General features: G+C 37.1%; 1 pseudogene; it reads right to left on the bottom strand.

Moving 5' to 3' along the window:
• Positions 1–4,363: 4,363 nt before the first annotated feature.
• LOC128171404 (talin-1-like) lies at positions 4,364–8,219 on the bottom strand (annotated as a pseudogene).
• Between the last annotated feature and the right edge of the window lie 5,011 nt (positions 8,220–13,230).

Here is a 13,230-nt window from a genome sequence, read left to right on the forward strand (position 1 = left end):
CCACCATATTACAATAGAAAACCATGATACAATATCAAATTCCCATTTATATAATAATCAAAAAATATCTGACAGTTTACACCCTTTACTTACTTTTTTAGTAATGATCTTATTCACTAAACACATGCTACTATCATTAAATATTCATGACCTTTAACCCTGGCCTGAACATAATACGAATGATCCACTTCACTTTACATATAATCCAATTAACAAATGCACTATGTATACACATGCTACTATCATTGAGTATTCATGACCTTTAACCCTTGACCTGACTATATAATCACCATGACCTTTTCCTCCTGGCCTTACCGTTTCACCGGGTAGTAGCACAAGGTTACCGCTGTCGGCGGCTCTGCGGTACTCCTCCAGCTCGCGGTCGAGTTCGGTCAGCTGATCAAGTGCGGCGTCAACCTCCAGTGAGATACACATCTCTGATCAAGTGCGGCGTCAACCTCCAGTGAGATACACATCTCCTCTGCCTTCCCTGAGGCGGTTCTCAGCTACGCGAGCGCGGTGGTCATCGTCTTCACTGCCTGGTTCATGTTCATGCTTGCGGCTTGATCTCCAACCGTTGGGGCTGCGGCGTTTGCGGCGGATACAAGCTGACTGGCAGGCTGTCAGAAGAAATGTGGCCAGTGAACCGAGATGTGAAACTAGTGTCTATCATAATAGCTATGCACATCATATCATTTTGATAAAATAAATAAAATAAGTTAAATACAGCACAGAAACCTTAGTTTTAAGACATTTTCCTTTCTCCCCCAAACACTGCAGCAAAATTTTACAGACATTGTACTATCAATGCTTGATTTTTTTTCTTGCCAAATGGTCTCCCTTACAATTTGTACTTTATACCTGTATAAATTCCTTGCTAGCATTAATCAGTTGTAGCTGGGCTGTAGTGCTGTCCTGGTTTGTCTCAGATCCCCAGAATCCTTGGATCAACAGAGGCAGCTGTTCATTCATGATCTGTAGAAGGAGAACAATATGTGATAGTCTCAGCCAATAAAATACAACAATACAAGAAGGACACACTATTATTTCCTTAGCCAATCATATATGGTTTTACAAAAACTACAGTCTTAATCAGCCAATCATACAGCAGTATTTGGAAGACACAATACAATATTCTTAGACAATTAGACAATACACGTACTATAATACTCTGGAGGAACAGAAAGAATGCAGATACAATGTCTAGTCATAGAACACAACAGGAAGATTTGACCCCGCGACCTTTTGCCAATCAATTATAACCCAGCATTTATCAGTGTTTCAAAATTCAGTGTGTCTTGTTTGTCATCTAACAACTTCTGTAATCAAAATTATGGTATGATAAGTGACCCCTGTTTACCTGGCATTGTTGAGTCAATTACAGCAGGATTTAAACCAAGAACCTTTAGCTTACTGGCCAATCTACTATACCTCCCATTTGTTAAGTGTTTCCACCATTATGTAAATTGAATTGAGACTTCTTTTATTGATAAGAATTATGGAATGATGTCCCTATCACTGCTTACCTGGCATTGTTGAGTCAGTTGATGTTCCGAGGTTTTGTTAGTGTTGGATTTGTTAGCGTTCTTTGAGGCGTTAATCAGCTGTGTGGTGGCTGAGGCGATGCGACGCGCGGCGTTCTACAAATCATAGATATAATCTTTTAAAGCCCAATTACATATTAAATAACGATTGTAAAATACTCGTTTTACAATCCAATTACATTTCAAAGCATGGTTGTAACCATAATACACCTAAATGACTCAAGTAAAGTCTCATCACAAAACATGGTTGTAATATCAAGCCATCATGTCGTATATCATTTACTGCAATTAAATTACAGGTTCTAGAGATAATTAAACGACACTTAATGAGTCTCTGACCTCTAGCCTCCTGATGAGTTTCCTTTTGAGGGCGTTGCTGGCGGCGATATTTGTGGCAGCCCGGAGGTCCTCTGTAGCGCCTCGTAGTCTCTTCTGCTGCTCCGAGTCGTTCGGACTCGACGCACAGCCCTGTAATATTAGAATATAACACTTTACTGAAATTGATTGAACATAATATAGCTGTCAACTGTGATATACAACTCTGTATCAAATATAACATTTGACTTTACAAATGTTTAACTTGATATTGCATTCTACAGTTTCAGCTGCTTTATCTTTACCATCATATGCTCTGCGGCCTACAAATGTCTACATAACCAGAAACACAGTATACTATAATACTTCCCATCTCATTGTTCAATGCACACAACTTTTCCTTACCTTGGCAGCTTCCACCATGTTCGCGGTGGCATCAACGAGTAGTCTGGCGGCGGCCAGGAGCCGCTTCTGCATGTCCGAGTCAGAGTGGCCCTCAGCTTCTCCCCTGATGGCCCCAACCAATGAAGAGGTCGCCTGAAAACAACAGATATCAAGGTCAAAAAAATTATATCATAAACAAGTAATTATATTGAAACAGTCAACAGTGTTAAATTTCTGAGCCATGTAGGTGCTAACCCAATCTAGCATTGACTTTTATAGAATTGAACTTATGAAAGATGTGTGAGATATTTGCGAGCTTACCTGAGCTAGCTGCCTGGCCTGTCTCACCATCTCGTGGGCGTCGCCCACACTACTGAACAGTCTGTCCGTCACAGTCAGGATCGTGTCCACTGCGTCCTCGTGGGACTCCCCAGCCTGAATATCAAAAACATACATTTACTACCTCACTGCACAGAAGAGTTCAATGACATGATCTTGGTATCATTAAAGGCTCAATGCTTTGTATCAAAATATCCTTAAAATGTGTTTGTCATTATAACAAAAAATTCAGTGTAATAATTTCTTCATTTTTTCTAAATATTGTGTAACAGGTCTATTTCAGAGAGAGAGAGAGAGAGAGAGAGAGAGAGAGAGAGAGAGAGGGAGAGGGAGAGAGAGAGAAAACAAAAAGCTACAGAAAAAGAAAACAGTGACTATCCCACTTACCGCGGTGGGCCCTGCCCCCTTCTTGATGTGCTGTAGCAGGTCGTTAAGAGCCTGAGTAACCGCGGTGGCTGCGGTGCCTAGGTTGGCCAGAAGCTTGTCGTCGCGGCAGGACTGCTGGGCCGCCTCCACGATTCCCTCAACAAAGTGAGCCACACCCTTTGTGGCGTGTATCAGCTGTTCCTGACAGGCCGGGCTACTGATGGTCGGAGGCACCACCTACAACATATATAGTGATACAATATAAAACGGTGTTAGTACCAACAGGCAGATGTCATCCTAAGAGATTATTATTCCAACCAATAGGACTTACTGTAACAAATGGATAAATTCAACCAATGGGACTTATTGTAACAAATGGATAAATTCAACCAATAGGACTTATTGTAACAAAAGGATAAATTCAACCAAAGGACTTATTGTAACAAATGGATAAATTCAACCAATAGGACTTATTGTAACAAATGGATTAATTCAACCAATAAGAACCACCATCTACACCACACTCAAAGACAGTATTTGCACTTAACATACAGGATCAATAAAAATCCAAGGTCTCAACAAATAGAATAATCTCCATCTTACTGGATCAATCCTACCCAATAGGATCAATCTCAGCCTTTATGATCAATCTCAGTCTATAGGATCTATCTCAGCCTTTATGATCAATCTCAGTCTATAGGATCTATCTCAGCCTTTATGATCAATCTCAGTCTATAGGATCTATCTCAGTCTTTAGGATCAATCTCAGTCTATAGGATCTATCTCAGCCTTTTGGATCAATCTCAGCCTTTAGGATCAATCTCAGTCTATAGGATCTATATCAGCCTTTAGGATCAATCTCAGCCTATAGGATCTATCCCATCCAATTTGATCAATCCCGATTCAAGAAATCGGCCGCATTCTTTTGAGTATTTCTAACCTATAAGATCATTTCCAGAAGAATTTGTCAAGCAAAGGGATTAGTCTGAACCTCATGAATCAACCCGAAAAAATCAGATCCCAACAAATGGGTTAGTCAAACCAATAAGTATCAATCATAGAGAATTCAAATGAAAAAATGTATATCATCTATTTAATATTACAATATTTATAGTTTGATTGCAGCACTAATATTAAACTCTGATATTCAATCTTTAAAACAGATTTCATAAAAATCAAATCCAAATTAACAGCAAACTAAGGTTATCCAAATAAAATTGTGTTACCAGTCAGCATAGCTTCTTACCGAACCAAAGTCATGGAGCTACAGAGATATACAGAGACAATCTGAAAGCTTTGTACAAGCTATTAGCTCTGTCAGTCAATTTACCTTTAACTTAGAACAAGCTGCAAGCTGTGACAAAGCCTGATAAATCATACCTTATTCCAAGCCATGATATATAACTCGTACCTAGCTACAAGCTTCGAGTTGAAATGTGGCGAGGGTACAGACCGTCGCCCGGTCGATGAGTTTGTTCTGTGATGTACATGGATAAACTACAAACTCCGACTTATCTTACTACACACCTCAAGTTTATCTGTATACAGGGAAATATTCACCCCCGGTTTTTTTTTTTGCCCATTTTTCTCCTCATTGTCAGCAGATGAATTTAAGACTCAGAAAAATCAAAGGTCTCCAATCTTCTCCCTTTTAACACAACTACATCTTGGCAAATTGAAGACAGGACAAATTTGCAAGTAGAAGGGTGAAAGAAATACAAGGCTACAATAACCCTGTGTACAGTAGATGAACAGACGTACCTTGGTACAGGCCACGAGCTGTCGTGAGGGCACAGCTGGTCGCCGAGCTGATGACCTTGTTCTGAAGCCCCTGGTCCTCGGTGGTGCTGGCCACACTCTTGGCCTTCAGGACGAGCTGGGCCGTCGCATTGGCCACTGCCTTAGCAAGAGCTAGCAATGTCTCCTAAAAATACAACACCATTCATATCAAATCTTATGATACATGTACATTTAAAATGATAATGTAGATTACTTATTTCATGCAAGTCTTAAATTTCAAGATTCAGCTGCATCAAATCTTGAGTATATGAAATTGCTACGCCAAAGTTTCATGTGATTTTACGTGATGTTTATACCTTGCGTTTAATTAGGAATCTACAGTTTTTAAAACACAAGAAATACGTCTTTCTGTATACATTCATTGTTGATTCTATGAGATGTTACCTTACTGACATCAATTTTTAAGAAAGAAATCACACAATTAGCCGAAGACAATTAATCAGAGCGCCTCACCTGGTACATCTTGTCCATGTCGTCAGCCGTCTCTCCAATGCCTGTCATCACTTCCTGTGACGCCTCGCCGACCATCTTACCTGCCGTGATTAGGTTAGATTTACCCTGTCAACACACGAAGTATACATATAAATAAATGGAATTAAGCACGTATCTGGTTAGATTTATCCAGTAAACACACTTATCTGGTTAGATTTATCCAGTAAACACACTTATATGTTTACATATAGCAGGTTGTATGTATAATTCTATGTTACCTGTATGTATAGCAGATTGTATGTATAATTCTATGTTACCTGTACATATAGCAGATTGTATATATAATTCTATGTTACCTGTACATATAGCAGATTGTATGTATAATTCTAAGTCACCTGTACGTATAGCAGATTGTATGTATATTTCTAGGTTACCTGTACGTATAGCAGATTGTATGTATAATTCTAGGTTACCTGTACATATAGCAGGTTGTATACATGTATAATTCTATGTTACCTGTACATATAGCAGATTGTATGTATAATTCTATGTTACCTGTACGTATATCAGATTGTATGTATAATTCTAGGTTACCGTACCTGTACATATAGCAGATTGTATGTATAATTCTATGTTACCTGTACATATAGCAGATTGTATGTATAATTCTATGTTACCTGTACGTAAAGCAGATTGTATGTATAATTCTAGGTTACCTGTACATATAGCAGATTGTATGTATAATTCTAGGTTACCTGTATGTATAACAGATTGTATGTATAATTCTAGGTTACCTGTATGTATAGCAGATTGTATGTATAATTCTAGGTTACCTGTACATATAGCAGGTTGTATGTATAATTCTAGGTTACCTGTACGTATAGCAGGTTGAGTTGTACAGGGTCACGCTGGTCAACGTTTCGGTCGGAGAAAAAGAACTTCCTCCTCAGCAGTAGTGTGTCCAAGTCCAACACCCCCTGTTCTCTCAGGGTCCGTGAATGGTCCAACCACTCCACTGAAAAATCATCCAATCAAAACTCATTTACAAAACATCCAATCAAAACTCAATACATTTTTTTAAATCTAAATTTCATCAACTACTCCAATTAAAATCATTTGATCAAAACTTTATGAAAATGTCTAATCATGTATCAATGAACGTAGCCTACGTTCGTCGTCCGTGTTGAGTTTCTTTCTCATCTCGTCGAGTTTCTTCTGGTCCTTGGCGATGGACTTGTCTCGGCGGAGAGTCAGCGTCTTCTCTTTCTCGTCGTCCATCATCTCGCGGACCAGTGAGTATTCCTCATGGTTAGAGATACCTAGAGAATAATACAACTGATAGGATTATAAGTAAGTAAGTAATTTATTTATTTATAGTGACATGTGTATACATTTCCAAGTGTAATATTAACAACAGTCAGCATAGATTAAACACCAGGCCCGTCGGGCCTATATGCCACTTTGAACACATAATACATGAAAAAAGAAAAGAAAATAACACAGCATCAAGCAGTAAACAAAGATATGAATGAAAATATACATTATATTTAGCATGGTCACATGTCAAGCACGTGTTCATCTATTGCTTAAGCAAAACGTAACGATAAATATGATTGGTTGTATTCGTTTAAGTATCATTGGGAAAATGTCTGTGTTATTCATAATGAGGTGGGGAAAACCTGGGTCGAGTTATAAATACATATAGTCCTTCTGATTGGTTAAGAGAAACACACCCCCAGAGCGCGGTGTATAGTCGGGATTTGACTTAGTCCAGCAGTTGACGTGGAATCTTCTCTAAGGTTCGAGTCAACTCACTTCCCCGGGTAGAAGGGTGGGCCCCAGTCTCCGTTTCCCATCTCGTTCATTAATTGCCTCGCTAAGCATTTTGTTTATTGTCCCGTAAATTTCCATTGTGCAGCATGCAAGGCGTTTAGTCCGTGCTAAGTGGGTTGGCATTAGGTTTGGGTTACTTGGACTTTAAATTAACTTTAAGGCAGGCTTACATTTACGTTGTAACGTGGTAAGGATGGTGATAACGGGAAGTTTGTATAACTGTATATTTGTGTATATAACATTTGTTCATTAATAATTCTATGGATCCATAACAAGCGTTTTCATTTACATGTGAAATGTGTGATTTTGAAATACTCGTAAATATTTGATAGAGTGATTGAGCGTTGATATAACTTTCTAGAACATTTACATTATTACGGAGTTTTGGATTTAAGAAAACTGACACATTTGAGACTGACTTAACTTAAGCAACTAGAGACTTAAGAATATCATGGAACTTCTGGTATAAATTAAAGTTATAACCACTATACAATTACACAACAATACAGAAAATATGTTGACAAGTGTTGCTGTATGTTGCTAACACTTACCCATCTTGGTACAAATTGTGTTGCCCAACTGTGTGGCTGTCATTCACCTTACATATGTGTTTGTGTTGCTACATGTTGCGTGTGTTGCTATTTGGTGCTGTATGTGCTAACATCTGTCCATCAAAAATTTGACCCCCACCAAATTAAATGATTCCACAGTACCTATATTGATATAGATGGTGACCATCAGTTGCCCCACTGTGTAGCTGTCATCCAACTGTAACTTCTGTGTTTCTGTGTGTTGAGAGTTACAGTGTGTTGCTATATGCCGCGTGTTGCTGTATGTTGCTTTAAGTTGCTATATGTTGCTTAGACTTACCCGTCTTGGTACAGATGGTGACCATGTGACAATGTTTTTTACTGTTAATGTCTTTCCTGTTCCAGCTTGGCCTGTTATCAAGATATTGTGATCATTTTCCGCAATGTTTACACATTTTTCCTTGTCGCTGTCTATTTTCGCGGGTTCTTACGATTTCTCTGGACTTACCGTATGCATTCGAAACATCTCTGACTTTATATGGAGAGCCGCCGCTAGGCGTCGCGTTGCTCGATGTAAACTTCCGTTGCTTTCGAAATGGAATGGTATCAAGACGTTTTGGGTCACTGGGTGGTTAAAACGGCATGTATACTTATATAAAGTATATGGAGAAGTCATCGGATCATTTTGTGACCTAGTTCTCGCCAGAAACCGGTAGACAAAGGGTATAAATTGTTGAAAATAAACTGTGAATTGAGCCCCCCCCCCTGAAATCCAAGATGGCGAGTGTCGTCTCTTTACTTTTTAGCTCACCTGAGCCAATTGCCAATAGCGCCAAAGGCTCAGGTGGCAGGGGATAGTTTCGAAGGAAAGACCCGGTCAAAATTTTGAAATAAAGGGAGAACCTGGGGTTTGGCTGGTTATTTGAGGGGTGTAAATTGCTAGAATATTTATTGCATTCATTTTGTGGATAGAGGAGCTCATGTCAATTTCATTGATATATGACACTTTAATACTGGTAGCACTTTTCATCAGATATGGAATAAAAATGCGAAACTGAGGCCAAAATTTTCACTTTCGGTTTTGTGCTTGAAAAGTAGGGTGGGTTCAGAACACGAAATGTCACTCGAAAAGAAGGTGATTGACCCCCCATCAATTGGTGATTATTTGCATGGGTATACATTAAGCTACAAATCCTATGGTAGTTTATGGCAGTTGCTCGGGACTGGAGCGTGGTTCTGGACCCGTGAAAATGTGAAAAAAGGGCAATTTTTCAGAAAATTTTGAGACCGTCCCTGGCTTTTCTTTATAGTGCTATATGTAAGTTGTACTTGTTTTATTCTGAAATGTTTAAAAATTCTCAAGAGTCGGGACCATGTGTCCCCTGAATGCAAACCAATTTTAGCAAATTTAAAAATCCACTGAAAAATTAAATCTCATATATGAGCACTATCTGCCTCAAATTTCCTCGACCAAAAAAACTATCCCCTGCCACCTCAAGTAAGCTTTTCTGATCACAATTTGTCCGTTGTTTGTCGTTGTTGTAAACTTTTCCAATTTTAATCTTCTTCTCAAGAACCACTGGGCAGATGTCAACCAAATTTGGCACAAAGCACCACTAGGTGAAGGGGATTCAAGTTTGAAGGGCCACGCCCTCTTAAAACTGTGTTAAAGGGGAGATAATTGAGAATTATTGAAAATTTGTTGGTATTTTTCAAAAATCTTCTTCTCAAAAACTATTCGGCCTGAAAAGCTGTAACCTGTATGGAAATATCCTGAAACTTGTTTGGAGGCATCCTCAGGTATACTCTGTCCCAAGATATTTTGGATTCACATTTGGCTTAATTGCTTGATATTTATAAATACCTCAGGGTTCAAACGATGTTCATTCAAAACTATGAAAAATTTCCAAGATTTCTCAGTCGAAACGCCCGTTAGCTTATCAGGTTTCAATACAATGCTAAAAAATGAGATGTCTACGGAGATTTTGTATTGCAGCAAGCCCGGATGATAACGTTGAAATATTGCGCGATGTATTCCGAGTGTATTCCGAATGGAGAAAAAATGTAAACATTCCCCATTATAAATCTCCGTACAGAATCTGTTTTTGTTCCTGTGAATTTTTCTGAGTGAAAGATGATAATGTGGCAATGAAATTATCTTGGAAAATATCCCTTTCAACTATTTCAATTGCACTTCTTTCACAGGTAAGTGTATTTTTATTTAAAATCGTCCAAATGTGCAGCATAAATATCTTGGGACAGACTATGGTGTAGATTCAAGTTTGTTCAAATCATCGTCCCCGGGGGTAGGGAGGGGCCACAAGAGGGGGATCAAGATTTACATAGGAATATATAGAGAAAATCTTTAAAAATTGTCTTCTCAAAAACTATTAGGCCAGAAAAGCTCAAATTAAAATGAAAGCATCCTCAGGTAGTGTAGATTCAAGTTTGTTCAAATCATGGTCCCCGGGGGTAGGAAGGGGCCACAATTGAGGGATCAAGTTTTACATAGGAATATATAGAGAAAATCTTTTAAAATCTTCTTCTCAAAAACTATTAGGCCAGGAATGCTCAAATTTGAGTGGAAGCATCCTCAGATAGTGTAGGCTCAAGTTTGTTCAAATCAAGGTCCCCGGGGGTAGGGTGGGGTCACAATTGGGGGATAAATTTTTATACAGGAATATATAGAGAAAATCTTTTAAAAAAAATTCTTTTAAAAACTACTAGGCCAAGAAAGCTCAAATTGGCGTGTAACCATCTTCAGATAATGTAGATTCAAGTTTGTTCAAATCATGGTTCCTGGAGTAGGGCAGGGCCACAATGGGGGATAAATTTTTATATATAGAGAAAACTTCTTCCCAAAACTATTAGACCAGGAAAGCCCAAATTTGATTGGAAGCATCCCAAGATCGTATAGATTCAATTTTGTTTAAATAATAGTCCAGGGATAGGGTGAGACCACAATGGGGGATGAATTTTTACATAGGAATATATAGAGAAAATCTTTAAAAAATTTCTTTTTAAAGACTATTGGGCCAGAAAAGCTTAAACTTGTGTAGAGGCATCCTCGGGTAGTGTAAATTAAAGTTTGCAAAATCACAGTCCCTAGTGGTAGGGCGGGGCCGTGATGGCGGTTTGAATTTTTACATAGGAATATATAGAGAAAATCTTTATGAATATTCTGGGAAAGTTTTCGGTCCAAAACTCAGTACTTAGTGTGAAAGCAGAGGTTATGCAGATTGAAGTTTGATGAAACCATGATTCCCTAGAGAAAAGTGGGGCCACGAAATATAGGGGGGGGGGGTATATAGGAATAGAGAAAAATCTTCTTACAGGTACAACAACAAAAGGGGCTTAATATTTACCCAAAAAGGAGGTGGGTTTGAATTGGCAGATTTTCAATTTTTTTTTAGCATTACAGTATAACAACTAATGTCGAGGCATTTTGATACTGTAATGCTAATTTGATCAGAATTAAGGCAATTGTTGCTTAGGTGAGTGATGTGGCCCCTGGGCCTTTTGTTTTAATGTACAAATGATACACATTTTTTAAAACAACGATAAAGGACGATTTTAACGGCGTATTTTATTTCGATACCATAGAACATATATTGAATGACCATTTATGTATATTTTTTTATCCGGGAATAAATTGTTATAAATTTCAGTGTCTGACAACCGAGCCCCTGTGGTTTTAAATTCAAAATAGATTTTAAAAAGGTAAAAACGGCAGGGTAATGCTATTTTTTGATTTCTGGAATATAAAATTACACATATTAAGCCATTTATTTTTCGAATTTTGTCTGGTTTAGACAGAGACATATCTTTTTATATGTCTCTGGTTTAGATGTTACATTTTAGATATATGATATTTAAAAATGCGAGATTGTGGGGTAACGGTATATGCAAAATGCGTAATTGTGGATTAACCGTATATGAAAAATGCGGGATCGCGGGTTATCGGTATATATACAAAGTGTGTGATTGTGGATTAATCCATGTCCTCATTTTGTACCATGTATTACAGTACTGCCTGACTATGAAAAAAAGACAAACAATATAGACATGTCACTTTAAGTTTATTGACTTTTATCTACAGCTCGCTACATTTACCCAAACATCATTTGTATACAAGTATTATGTTTTTCATGGTAAGAGTAAACACAATAAAAATAAACATAATACTATATATACGTTATAAATGTATTTCATCACGTTCATTGTGTGCGTAAACAAAACAAAACTAGAACTGTCCTAATGGGACTAATACCCCCGCTAGGCTAATTTCAAATGGGACAAATAATTGAATTGAATAATAATTAAGGTTTGGAACACATAAAAAAAAAAATTCTAGAATTATAAAAAAAAAAAAAATAGTTAACAAAGAAAAATCAAAATTGTCAGAATTTCACTGTAAATACATATCTATAACAGTAATACATTTACAAATGTATGTATTTGATGATATATTTTTTTAATTTAATTGATTTAAAGAAAAACCAACAAAATGACAAAAACCCCTCCCTTTGCAGTGAATAGAAATACCGGTAGCCAAGCAATGCTCTTCTGTTGATAAAACTTTCAATATCTTTCTAATAAGAGTCTTGACAGATGCAATTAGTTGTTTCAAATTTTCCTCACTTTCTCCTATGGCACAATTGAACTCCATATCAGAAAATTGATCCCATAGGACTATGATTTTCTTTGATGAGCTTGTTAAATTTAATAAACTCCCAAAACATTACCATAATTACCATACTATGTAAAAATATGTAAAAAAAAAAAAAAGAAAATTTAATATTACAAACAATTTTAAAATTGCCAAAACACTACAATCATATCAGTAATTTTGAATTTCATTTAAATTAATGCCCAATAGGGTCACTTCATCAAATTACTTGACAAATAAATTTAAACAACCTCTAAAAATAGTTTAACTTCTTTATTAATAATTATATTATTTATTTCCTTATAATGATAGACCTTTTGGTTTACATGAAACAGTTTTAAAATAGCCCCAAAACCATCACCCATTTTACAGATTATCAATTTCCCCTAAACACATGCTCCATCTGAGCCATGGCTCAGATAATGGCTCCCTTGGGACAAATGAATTCAGCCACACTTGTCTTTGATGTTCTCATTAGCTCCTAAGAATTTATCATTGACAAAAAAAACTTTGCATTGTCAGTTGATAGAATACTTATAAAAAATAATTTTTTTTTTATTAATTAAGACATAAAGACAAAAAACTCCATCTGGATGTATTTATATAAATATATTTTAGAGTGTTTTCTATTAATTAATTGATAAAATCTGTAAGGATTACCTCCCTTACTTTTCAACATTAGTGTACAATATATAGAATAAGGAAAATGAAAACTGTCACAAAATCATTAAATCTTGTCTGATCTTAAAAAAAATTGCAGGTGCACATCTTCAGATGGTGTTCAACATATGAACAAATTTTCAAACTGTTCCATGCAGTAATAAAAAATTCTATAAGGGGGACAAAGTTGCGTCTACAGACAGACGGACAGACGGACAGACGGACGGACAGACAGACGGACAGACAGACAGACGGACAGGGTGAAACCAATATACCCCCCTAAACTTCGTTTGCGGGGGTATAAAAATTCTCAAAAGAAAATGACATTAACTTGAGTTGTCCTATCTATCTGGTCAAC

Source organism: Crassostrea angulata, chromosome 2 (genome assembly GCF_025612915.1).
Source record: "Crassostrea angulata isolate pt1a10 chromosome 2, ASM2561291v2, whole genome shotgun sequence".
NCBI classification, from domain to species: Eukaryota; Metazoa; Mollusca; class Bivalvia; order Ostreida; family Ostreidae; genus Magallana; species Magallana angulata.